The sequence below is a fragment of the Tamandua tetradactyla genome, chromosome 7 (genome assembly GCF_023851605.1).
Source record: "Tamandua tetradactyla isolate mTamTet1 chromosome 7, mTamTet1.pri, whole genome shotgun sequence".
NCBI classification, from domain to species: domain Eukaryota; kingdom Metazoa; phylum Chordata; class Mammalia; order Pilosa; family Myrmecophagidae; genus Tamandua; species Tamandua tetradactyla.
Window position 1 is genome coordinate 82300027 of NC_135333.1, and position 11598 is coordinate 82311624.

Below are 11598 nucleotides of genomic sequence, written 5' to 3' on the forward strand. Positions count from 1 at the left end.
TTTATTAAAAAGGCACTTGAAGATGGAGGGAGTTATCTCAGTCTAAGGACGGTGCTTTAAATTCAATATACTTGCTTTCGTGAAAAGTCACGACACTCATTTTTTTTCCCTTTTATTCCCTTGACTTTGGCACAATTTCATCATGGATCAGCCAGTCTGCATACAAAGTACTACCTTCAAAGATGAGAGGATTCCAACAGCCAGAATCATGGGTGAGAAGAGGAAAAACCATTTTAGCAAAAACATACATATACACAAAGTCACAGAGACAGAAGTTGGGATAATTAATGCTAACTGCTTCATTAGGCAAATCGCAAATCTCAGTGGCTTAAAAAATGTTTCTCAGACATGAAGTTTGAAATCGGTCAGATAAACCTCCACCTTACCATTATGACATTTGAAACATGTGCCCTCCAAAGTCACTGTAGCAAGGGAGGAGTGAGGGGAGGAGGCACTTGGCCCTCAACTGCCACAACCTAGAAGATAATGCTTCTCAAGCAGACTCAGTCATCTGGCAGTACTCTTACTGCAAAGCAAGCAGGGAATGTAGATACTCCATGGATCCTGGTTAGCACCAGCAGTGTTGTCATGGTGGGAAAGTAGGAAGAAGCATTGCTTAAGTTTAAGGTTATGTACAACCCTGTTGAGGAATAAGTGGACATAAAAGCTAGGAAACAGCAGTTACGACAAATTGAGGAAGAATGTGAATTCTGGGCTTAAGGAGCTTAAGCTTTATTAGGGATACATTAAAGAGTTCTGACTGATATCAGACCCTTCTTTAGGAAAATGATAATTACTACATATTGGAAATAGTAGATTTAAGGAGAAAAAACAGCACAAATAAGGGTAGTAACTCTAAAGTTAAATACCAAAGACAGCATGAGGTAGAATTGTTAGACACCTTGGGGAACTGTTTATATATAGAACAAGGATATGTTGGTTTGAAACTGTTATGTACCCCAGAAAAGCCATATTCTTTCAATCCAGTCTTGTGGGGGCAAGACTAGTATTGGGTAGGACCCTTTGATTAGGTTGGTTCCATAGATATGTGACCCCACTAATTCAACATGGGTCTTGATCTTCTTTCTGGAGCCCAGAGAGCTTAGAGAAAATACCCCGAGAGAAGCAAGAAGGACCCACAGGAGCTGAGAGAGCTATTTTGAAACCAGTCTAGGAGAGAAGGGTTAGCAGTCATCACCATGTGCTTTCCCATGTGACAGAGGAACATTGGGTGCCGTCAGCCTTTCTTTGGTAAAGGTATCCTCTTGTTGAAGCCTTAGTTTAGATATTTACATGGCCTTAGAACTGTAAATTTGTAGCCTAATAAATCAGCTTTTTAAAAGCCAATCCATTTCTGGAATACTGCATTCTGGCAGCTTTAGCAAACTGAAACAAAGGAGAACCAAAACGAGAAAGACAGAGAAAGATGACAGTAATTCTGAGGCTTCTCATCTTGGTGGTCAGGCAGATAATATTAAATGAACTAGAACAGCATATCAGATTCACTGGAGCTGTGTAATTGTAACAGTTAACTCACTCTTTAGCTTATGGCATGTTATGAACCAGTAGAGTATCCAGATGGATATATTCAGGAGATGAACATTTCAGTCTGTAAAGAAGGTAGAGATCAGGTTCTAGATCTGGGAGAGCACAGCTGGAGCTGACAGAGAGGATATCTCTGAGAGGGGAAGTGCAGAGATAAGAGATAAGATACTAAAATTTACTAGCAAATATACAGAAAGCTCCCTTCTTGGATGAAGACATGGTGTTTTGATATTTCCTGATTCAGATTTTCTCTCTGTTATTCCTACCTTTATGCAATGATGTGAATCATGGCTTTTTGCTTCATTCAGAGTTGAGAATATTATCAAACAGCATGTGATGATATTTCTCAGCTATTAAGCCTTTCAAAGCACACATGTGTGGTTGATTGTCCATTTACATCTGGTGGGGAAATGAGAACATTCTCAGGAACCTTTGACCACTAAACTACCACTCTAAATTCCCAGTGATCTGCACTATACAGTATTTTAACTTATGAACATTAAAAAGTGAAAAAACATCATATATATGGGTTCTTACTATTTAATAAGAAGTACTTTTAAAAATATGTCATAACTATGTGATGATATTAAGAATTACTGATTGTATATGTAGAATGGAATGATTTCTAAATGTTTTGTTAACTTTTTTATTAATAAAAAAATATGTGATAAGAGTATGGAAGGTGACATTTCAACTAACTCTTCTTTCTTTCTCTCTCATTTTTAAAGTTTCTGTGAATGAAGTACTTTAATTACAAAAATCCCAAACTCATAAAATTGATAGTCATCCAACACTTCATCTTAAAAGATATGAATTACTTAAAAAGTTAAGTAGATTTGTGGACACAATAGAATTAAAAATTGCTGTCCATGGATTCGAAATAGATGATTTTCATTCATGTAGTGTGAGAAGGATGGTGAATCTTTTGAAAAGTTGTTTTCCTCAACTATACTGTATTAGTTTTTCTTGCTGCCGTAGCAATAAACTTAATGGCTTAAAACAACACCCATTTATTATCTCACAGTTCCATGGGTAAGAAGTCTGAGCCTGGTATGGCTCAGTTGCATTCTCTGCAAGAACTCACAGGGCCAAAATCAAACTGTTGGATGGGTTGTGCTTTTATCTGTATGCTCTTGGGAAGATTCCTCTTCCAGGTTCATTTAGGTTGTTGGCAAAAGTTAGTTCCCTGTGGCTGTAGGACTCAGATCTCTGTTTCCTTGACATTCTCTTCAACTCAACATTGACACATTGAATTCTTTTTTGTGTTTTGAATCTCTAACGAGTTTTTCCTAGTAGCTGAGAAAAATCTCCACTTCTAAGTTTTCATGTGACCATATTAGCTCTTCTGGAAAATACAGGATAATCTCCCTATTCTAAAGTCATCTGATTTGCAATTCAATTACATCTGCAAAGTCCCTTCAATATGTAATATAACATACTCACAGGAGTAACCCCAGGGGACAGAGGTCATGGGAGCCTAAATTCTGCCTAACATACCTATCTTAGATATTCTGTCCTTATGGCTGGCTATACCTTAGCCATTCTCAACATGATTTCTTCAGTTCAGTTATATAGTATAGGCAGAAAATTATTTGAGTGACTATATTAGTTTTTTATTGCTGATAAATTACCAGAAATTTAGCAGTTTAAAACAATACCCCCATTTATTAGTCACAGTTCTCTAGCTACAGAGTCTGGGCACAGTGTGGCTACATTCCCTACTCAGGTTCTCTCAAGGCTGAAATCAAGGGGTCATTCATGCTATGCTCTTGGGGTCCTTCTCCAAGCTCACGGGTTGTTGCCAAAATTCTGTTCCTTGTACTGCAGGACCAGAGTCCCTGCTTTCTTGCTGCCTATCAGCTGGGGACCATTCTCAGATCCATGTGGTCTTCTCCAAACATGGCAGCTTATGTCTTCAAAGCCACTAGGAGAATCCCTCACACTCTTTGGGTCTCTTCCTTCTGGAAGGGCCTAGTCCCTTTTAAGAGCTCACACCATTAAGTCAGGCCTGCTGATGATAATCTTGAACTTCATTGGTTTGGGCCCTTAAGTACACCTCCAAAATCCCTTCACCTTTTATATTCACAGTCCTGCCCATGCTCAAGGGGAGGGGATTGTGCAGGGTGCACACACTTGGGGGTGGGAGTTTTAGGGGCCATGTCAAAATCCTGCCTACCACAGTAACTATTTTATGAATTCTCTGGGCATGGTGCATTATCTTGTACCTTTCTAGTGGAATCCAGGAGAAGGTAGTGCATTCTATGCAATAGTTACAACTCTGGGGCTTCCTTCTTTCACTTGGGCCTGCAGCATCAACATCATGTGAGAGCTTCTTAGAAATGCAGAATCTCCAAAATGCGGGACCAGGGGATCTACTGAATCAGAATCTGTGTTTTAACAAGATCCCCAGGTGGTTCATGTGCACATTCAAATTGAGAAGCCCTGAGCTGGACCACATGATTAATAATAACTCTACCATTTCAAATCTTAATTTCCCATATCCTTCTTGGTTTCCCCTCCTCCAGTACAGGCCACCACCATCTCTCCATTGAGATGAGGCCTTCCCAATAGACTGTACTCACTGCTTCTGCGATTGCCTCCTCAGCATATATTCTATACAGTAGCCAAAGTGGTCCCAAGAAAACTGACTGTGTTATTTCTCCACTCAAAACACTCCAAAAGATTTCCCACACTTACAGTAAGGTCCAGTACTTTTTCCAGTGGCCTATTATGCTCCACATGACCTCATCCTTCTGGCTTCATCTTTCTATCCAATCTTTACATGCTTACCCTGATCCAGCCATGCCAGCCTCATGCTCTTCCTCCAGCAAACCAAGGATACCTGAGCATGGTGGCCTTGGCATTATTCTTCCCTTTGCTTTATTTTCCCTCAGATATTTGAGAAACTTGATCTCCCACTTCATCAGATTTCTGTTTAAATATCACCCATGACAGGAATCTTCTTAGAGAATCCTTTCGAAAGTAGTCACTGTGTACACGCTTTCTATCTCTTGTATCCTTTTAAATTTTTCCTCATTGTCCTTATTACTACCTAAGTTTATATTTTTGTTTATTTTTAATTGCCTGTCTCCCATACCAGAATACAAGATCCATGAGGGCAGAATAAGTGAATGAGAATGATCTGTCTTTTTCATCTCTATGACCAGTATCTGGCACACAGTAGGAAGTCAATAAATATGTAGTGAATGAATCAACGATTTTGTGTTTCACTAATTCTCACAAGTAATGGTGGATTGGATATGTTGATGATAACCCACGTGTACTGGATAACCCACGTGTACTGTCTTTGGCATAGATGTTGCAGCTGGAAATATTTAGATTCCACAGACAACTGCTAGCTTCCCCATTTTTCACACTTTCACCCTCCATGACCCTTTCCCCCTCTCCCAACTCTTCCAACCCCTAGGCACTGTCTCAGATATTTCAATCTTACCTTTTTCATTTTTTTGATTGTGAACACTGCATAACTTTGGAGAAGAAAAGGTAGTAAAGTGTTACAGATCATGCTGCCATCTAAAGGACAGAAGCAGTAGGAGGCTTGTCTTGTTAGAAAAGTCAGAGACAAGATTGGAAATTTCATTAGCAGAGAAACAGAGGGGGGAGGTAAGACCAGTTTGGCCTGCTCACAAACATTCTTGTTCTCTTTGATGACTTAAGGAAATGAAGGTTGTTGTGTAATTAGCATGAATGTCTGCAAAAAATTTAGTCAGGAAATCACATTTGGATCTGCTTTTTCTCGCCTTCTTTATTTTTAAAGTGTGTGCATGCATAGAGTGGGGGAGGTGGGCTTTTGCTTTGTTCAGAATAAAGATCCAAAGATGTTAGCAATGGCTGTCTTTGGTGATGAAAATAGTGTTTTTTTAATCTTTGTTCCAATTCTGTGAAGTGTCTTCAAAGTGTATTATTGCTTAAATGATTTAAAAAAAATGACTTAATTTTGAAATTTAAATGGGGGTGGGGTGGGGAGGGATGAGTAAGCGTTTTCCAGAAAATCCATGCCTTTGTGAAGATCAAATTAAGAAAAGTCTTTGATCAAATTCAAAATCGATTATTTTGAAGGGTTAATATAATGTTTTTATGTTTTCTGTTTCTGAAGAGGTCTGTTTTCTAGGCTCAGCTTTAAAAAAATTCAAAGGCTTACATTTGGAGAAATAATTCAATATGGTTGGAAGTGTTAATTAGGATGAATAGGCAAAATTCTAGAAAATAGTTGGGTAGTTCAATAATTGCTGATTTCTATGGGTTGAAGGCTTAAGAGGGATAATTTGGTCTGTAGGGGAGGAACAGCCCCAGAAAGTTCACAGAACTGTTCTTCAGCTGATGAAAAGGAGAGTTTGGGAAAGAGCAGCACACATGTTCAAGGGCAGGAAAACCCTGGAAGGAGCCCACCAAAGTAAACATGACTGGTCTGCAATGGTTTCAGACCAGACAGACTTACAACTAACTACACTGCCTCCTGAAAGCATTAGCAACTTTACCAGACAAACAAAATTAATTGAGCTGGAAAAGTAATTGTTTTAAACTGTGGAAGCCATCTCATAATTGAGTAGCTCATCAAAGGAACTTTGAGCTTATGGTCACTAGAAGCCTCTTAAGAAACAAGAGTCAGTCATTAGGAAGAGGCCTGGGATGTGTGCCCAGTAGGGAGAGAGAATTTAGGCTAAATGTGTATTTAAGGACCTTGGGGATTCCAATGCTAAGTAACTTTCTGGATGAAAATTGAAGATGTTATGCATTATGAGCTGAGGTTGGGATTCAGTACGAATCCTTTGGCGTGTACCCATAGAATCTGAGTTTGACAGGAGAAGAGGATCACAGTGAGGTAAGTCAGGCAGTACAAACCAGATGTTGTGAGTTCTCACAGTACAGGTCCTGGATTTGGTGCCTGATGAAGAATCATAACAATGGCTCACGTTCGCTTAGGACTTATTCTGCATCAGGCATTATGCTAAATGCTTTGCAAACATTATCTATTAATCTTCTTCCAAATCTGATGAGGTAGGTATAATTATTAAAACATATTAAAACCACAAAAAATACTCAAACTGAGGAACTCATTAAAGTACTTTTCCCAAATTCACACAGCAAATGTACATGTAATAGATTGAGATCAATCCTGTCTTATGGAGTCCATACATTTAACAGCTACACTCTATTGCCCTAGGGCTTGTCTTCAGATTTTTTGGAATTTTGATAATCAATATAGTCTTTGCATACTTTTAACTTGACATCTAATAGTTTTCATCAAAAGTTAAAAATTTTTCAAAAGATGTCATATCTGTTTTAAAACACTCTTTTAAGGAATTTGCTATCTGAAATAGTAAAGATTCTTCTTTTACTCTTTGACATTACATTTTCATTTCACTTCTTCCACAGAATTTTATCCTAATGTAGCCTGTTTTTTGTGATCCTATTGTTGTTCACTAGTAAAACTTAACTGTAACAAAAAAATTGAAATTGAAACTAAAAATTATACATTTTTTTCTGTGACAATATGGTTAAATAGTGTTAAAATATTTCTTTAGTGTTGGATTATCCTTGTAATTACTAATAGTCTAAAGCTGCTCAAAATGGTGTGTATATATATATATATATAGTTGATAATTATTTAAAAAAATTAAACTGTACAGGGAATGCTTCTCTTAATTGGATTCACTGAAGAGCATAAATGTGCAACTATTTATAGGGTCTTGATTAAAGGAATCACCACATTGTCTCTTTGTTTTATCCTGGAACTGTTTTAATAATTGAGATGGGTGAGAGGTAGACCTTTCTTTTTAAATTGGGAAAAAAGTGACTGTGAAAGGGGAGAGCACATTTTCAGGTAGAACATTTATAGGGAAGAGTGCCTATAAAAGTTGAATATCTGAAAACTGATTCCCTTAAAACTATCCGTACCCTTGTACCAATTCTACAGTCTTTGTGCACCTCCAGGACTGGGGACCTTCCTTGGAAGACTATTGCATATTTGTCTGCTTTTCAAAAGTTACCTTGTTTCTCTCAAAATATCCTGGTTGCTGCTCTGATTTGGATCTAGTGAATTTGGTAAACCTGGTTTCTGAGTGTTTTCTGGCTACTGTTAACTTAGGTCCATTGCTTTCTGTGATTTCTGGATTCAGTGTCCTTGCTGAGTCTAGACTCTCTCGGTGTTTTTCACCGTTCCTGTCCAGCAGCTTCCTTGGCTTCCCAGGTGTTTAACTTGACATCTCGCTCTTCCACTAAATACATCCCAGAATGGCACAACCTCAGGGGCACTAGATTGCTGCTGGAGGCAGTAATGTGGTCCACCTGTCAGCCATCTCGCGCCCACTGAATCTATCATGAGGTACCAATTTAGCTAAAAATACCACATTGTCTTACTTGGAAATCTGACCCCTTTGTCAGCTTCAATCTGTTTCCATTTATCCTGCTTTATTCCTATTTATCTTTTGGTCTTTCCCTTTTTTAAGCTTAATTGCTGTCTTAGATTTCCTTCCTAGGCTCCAATTTGCCTTATTTCATGATTCTCTAAATGCTAGTAAAGGTCATAGCACAAAAAAAATGTCAAAACTTACCCAGTTTCATAGATTGAAGGACATTGTAAAGCATAATTTCTTGTAACAGATTTTGGGGTTGTGTAGAAGTCATATATGGACGAGAGAATCTGAATCTGTGAGAGGACAGTCTGAAGTCCAACCTTTCTCTAGGCCTTCCCAACCACTCTTTGATAGCACATTATGTGCGTGCTTCCTTAACTCCTTCCATCTGGCCAACTAATGTTACCAGCTGTGGCAGGTGAAACAGAGGATAGAGGGAAAGATGGGAAAGTTGCGAGATGGTTCTTATTTGACATCCACTCTTGTAGAAAAGAGTTTGTCAATTAATTAAACTCCTTCTCTCCTTGGATGCTTTCTTATGTTCTGTGGATACCCATCTCCTCTCATGTTCAGGGGGTTCTCATCTGTAGTTTCCTTGTTCCAGTTGGCACTTTTGTTTATTTAATCTGCATTCTTTTACAATCTGGTGGTTCACCTTAGGCTTCCGCTTGCTGAGGTCTCTTTAATCTATGCAGGTGGCTGACTTTTTCTCTCACATGAAGCCCAACCAGTGCCATTGCTTGTCCAGGAAGTGATTTTGTGTTTATTAGAAAGACATGCCCATTCTTCAAGACACTTGGTTTTCGCTTGTTGGGAAATTGTTGTAACATGTATGGGTTTTGTTAGAATTGAGACACTCTACTGCCATCTACCAGAAAATAAATATATACCATGTGACTCAGTCCCCCCCCTCCCAATACCATTAGATGGTGTATCCTTGACAGCACACAACCTGTATAACAATACCTGGTGGCCCAAGGTCCATGTGGATCTACAGGAAACACATTCTTTGCACAGACAACTTTGGGAATAAAGGCTGATCCCAACACAGCAGCAAATGTCTCCACCCTGCTTCCATATCTCTTAGGAAGATTGTTTTACTCCCAAATAGTCTCCTTGATGTACTCTCTTGCTATGAGGCAAGAGTCAGGATTCCCTCCAAAATTCATTGGGATATCTAAGGAGGGTGGATTCACAGAGGAGCCACAGCTATTTTCAAAGAGATGCTCTTCAAAAATCCTCATTAAGGATTAGGCAGATGCAAAATGTCAGAGTAGGGAGTTTAAAGATCACTCCCTCCTCCAGAAAATGAATGCACTGGAATTGACTAGGTGGTAACTCTGGACCCAGACTGCACATTTTAAAAAACTGTAGGAGTGATGGAGGTAACAAGAGGCTGAACTAAGGAGAGGCTACCAAGAGTTCAGCTGTTGCAAGTGAAAACCTCAACTAGCCCCCATTTTTCTCTCTGCACTATCAGCTGTGAAAATGGCAGTAGCTGCAGAAACACGGAGCAGATCCTGGGAGCTGTTGGCTGGGGCCAGGGTGGGCAGAGGAAACCTCCTTCTTTAAAAGTTGGGTTGAAGGTAGGTATGGGGGATTCCTGAGGGACCAGCAATAGTCCTCTGTGCTGGCCTCTATGCCTCCTACAAGCACCTGCTAGGACGTAATGAGACAGTGCACCTATTCTGGTGGTTATTCGAAAAAAAATCTTTCTTTTAATTACTATTTTTACAAACCAAACACTCTCACTTCTCCCCTGCCCCCCTTTTTCCATCTTCCTGTTAACTGCTAACCAGCTCTCTATCTCTATTTCTAATCATGTGTTATAGGTGATATCATATAATATTTATGTTTATGTGCCTTGATTATATCATTGAGCATAATGTTTTCAAGGTTATTCTGTATTTCAGTGTATCTCATAATTTCATTCTTTATGCCTGGATAATATGGTGTGCATGTACCACATTTTGTTTATCCATTCATTTGTTGATGGACACAGGTGTTCCACCTTTTGACTATTGTGAATAATGCTGCTATAAACATTGGTGTACAAGAAACTGTTTGAGACCTTGTTTTTACTCTCCTTGGGTATATAACTAGAAGTAGGATTGCAAGGTGATCTAGTAATTCTGTATTTACCTTTTTGATGAACTGCCATATTGCTTTCCAAAGTGGCTGCACCATTTTACATTTCCATAAACAATGCACTAGAATTCCCATTTTTCCACATCTTCTCCAACACTTGTTCTTTTCCATTTTTAAAACAATAGCCATCCTTTTGTGTGACTTGGTATCTTGTTGTGGTTTGATTTGCATTTCTATAATGATTAATGATGTTGAATATTCTTTTACGTGTTTTTTTTCCATTTGCATATCGTCTTTGAAGAAATGTCTATGCAAGTCCTTTGCCCATTTTCTAATTGTCTAATTTGTCTTTTTTATTGCTGCACTGTAAAAGTTCTTTATATGTTCAAGTTATTAAACCCTTGTCTGATATATGATTTGAAACTATTTGCTCTTTTCTGTAGGTAGTCTTTTCTCTTTCTTGATAATTTCCTTTGATGCACAAACATTTTTAATTTCGATGAAATCAAATTTATCAATTGTTTCTTTTGTTGCTTGTGCTTTTGGTGTCATATCTAAGAATCCATTGCTGAATCCTTTGTCAAGAAGGTTTGCTCCTATGTTATCTTATAAGAGTTTTATAGTTTTAACTCTTATATTTAGGTCATTGGTCCAGTTTGAGTTATTTTTGTATATGGTGTGAGCATTTAACTTCATTCTTATGAATGTGGATAACAAGTTTCCCCACCACCATTTGTTGAAGATACTATTCTTTCTTCAGTGCCTGAACCAGCATCCTTGTCAAAAATCAATTGGTCATGGATATGTGGGTCTATTTCTGGACTTTCAATTCTGTTCCACTGATCTGTCTGTTTATCTTTGTGGCAGTACCCCACTGTTTTGATTATTGTCACTTTTAGTGTAATTTGAAATCAGAAAATGATTCTGTTCTATATCAAGATTGTTTTGAGTATTCAGAGCCTTTTTTAGTTTGCTATGGCTGCCAGAATACAATATATCAGAAATGGATTGGCTTTTATAAAGGAAAAGAGTTTACAGTTCTAAGGCCATAAAAATATCTTGACTCAAGAAAGGCCGATCTGGGAAGGCTCATGACTGGCCTCTGCTGGTCCTTTGGCTTCTGGTTTCAAATAGCTTCCCTGGGAGCGTTTTCTTTCTGTATCTTCAAACAGCTTTTTCTGTGTCAGCTCTGAAGTTTTTTCCAGAATGGTTCCTTCTTTTTTTAAATTTTTTTAAATACAAAAAACCCCAATAAATGCAAATATTCCCATTTTGATCATTCCATTCTACATATATAATCAGTAATTCACAATATTGTCACATAGTTGTATATTCATCATCATGATAATTTCTTGGAACATTTGCATTTATTCAGAAAAAGAAATAAAACAAAAACAGAAAAAATTATACATGCCATACCCCTTACCCCTCCCTTTCATTGATTAGTAGCATTTCAAATTAAATTTATTTTAACATTTGTTCCCCCTATTATTTATTTTTATTCCATATGTTCTACTTGTCTGTTGACAAGGTAGATAAGAGGAGCATCAGACACAAGGTTGTCACAATCACACAGTCACATTGTGAA